Here is a 1,941-nt window from a genome sequence, read left to right on the forward strand (position 1 = left end):
AGAAATGGATATAAGGGAATTCCCTGGCGGCTCAGTGATTAGGACTCAGCGCTTTCACCGCGGTCCTGTAAGCCACATGGTAGAGAAAAAAAAAAAAAGAGAGAGAGAGAGAGAAATGGATATCATACTGTCCTCCTAAGGCACTCCTGGTCTAGTTGGGGAGATAGATTTATGAAACAAGGTAGATGAGGAAGAGTGATGGCACAAAGAAAGGGGCAATCGTGACTCCTTGAAGGCGTCAGAGAAGCTTCTCCAAAGAGGAGATGCTTGCTTGAAAGACTTGGCATTTTCTAGGCACGTGAGATGAAAAAGGCATTCCAGGCAGAGGGAATGGTGTGTGCAAAGGCCCAGAGGCCTGATGCATCACGGTGCCCTTAGAGGTATAAGTTCATCCTGCTTTGTGGGGATTTAGGATGAGAGAGGTGGGAAGGAGGGCAGCAGGTGAGATCCTTCCAGAAGGGCCTCGTGGACCAGGCTAAAGAACAGGGACTTTACTCTGAGGGCAGTGGGGTTTATGAAGTGGATAAGAGGCAGGATGGAGTTGTGCTTTAGAAGGAGTGCCTGGCACCTCTTGTGAAGGCTGGCTTTGAAGGGGAGGGTCTGGAGGGGGTGAGGAGCCCCAGGGAGGGAGGATCGGGGTGGGGGGGAAATTTCCTGCTCTTCCCCTTTCCTCTCTCGTTCTCCCTTCCCGAGGGCCGGTGTGTCCTCTGGAAGCCTGCTCCCACCATAAACCCACCGTCCCAGAGTCTCTGCCTTGTAGGGAGCTTGGGCTCCCCTAACACACCTCTGGGATGCCACAGCCCTCACCCCGCTGGGTCTGGAAAACCCACTGATTCTCGCCTGGGGGGTGGGGGTGGGGAGCACGAGCCATCAGCCTTCTTCCCCTCGCCCGCCCTTCGTGGCCCTGCCTGCACTATCCTGGGAAATTCCTGCTCTTTTCCATTCCTGCTGTTCTGCATCCCCCCTCTCCTCACCGGGGTTACCTGCCCTCCAGTGACTTCTTTGATTTCCCAGGACGCTGATGTCTGTCTCAAGGTCCTCTTCTCCATCGCAGGCACAAGCATCATCTCGGGGACCTCACGCTCCATGTCAATGCCATGTTCAACACCTCCCGGGCCTCCCACACTGTGTCAATAGTCCGCTTCAGCCTCCTGCTCACATGGCCACTCCCTCCTCTCGGCCTCACCCAAACTGCTCCATCCCTGAGATCCCAGACTCCCCCCCACAGGCCCCCACCATACCCTCCTCCTCCCTCACCCCTAATTCAGATTCTTGACGTTTTGACTACTGGATAATGATTTCTGCCCTGGCCTCACCTCAACATCTCAACTGCCCTGCAAACCCTCAGCCCCTTCCCACTGAGCTCTGCAGAAGAATCCCCCAGCTACCTGCCAGCCTCCACTGGGCACTCTGCCACCAGTGTCCCCCCCTCAAGCCACCCAGGCCCACCCTCACCAAGACAGCTAAGACAGCCAAGAGTGACTCCTTCAGTGTCCTGCCCCTAAAACTAAACTCATGACCCAGAACCTCTTTCTCTGCAGATTTCCCCCTTCTTGGTAAACAGCAGTGAACCTGACAAACAGGAAACCGGGAGTTGTTTTTCATTCTTCTCCGTCTCTCACCTCCCACATCCACTCCATCGGCAAATTCTGTTGGTTCTACCTCCAGACCATTTCCCAAACCCACCTACTGCTTACCTCACTGCTACCCCTTTATGCCATCTATGCGGCTTACCTGGTCCATCGTAAGCGTCCCTGACGGCTTCCCCTCTATCCCCGCTCCCTCCCCAGCACAGGCTTCACACGGTAGCCACAATAAACTTTAAAAATTATAAAGCAGATCCCATCACTGACTTCCCTGCTTAAACCTTCTAGTGATTTTCCATCACACTTAGAATAAAATCCAAACACCATCCCTTATAAGGCCACAACCCTCCGGCTT

This window comes from Eschrichtius robustus, chromosome 3 (assembly GCF_028021215.1).
Source record: "Eschrichtius robustus isolate mEscRob2 chromosome 3, mEscRob2.pri, whole genome shotgun sequence".
In the NCBI taxonomy this organism is placed as follows: Eukaryota; Metazoa; Chordata; class Mammalia; order Artiodactyla; family Eschrichtiidae; genus Eschrichtius; species Eschrichtius robustus.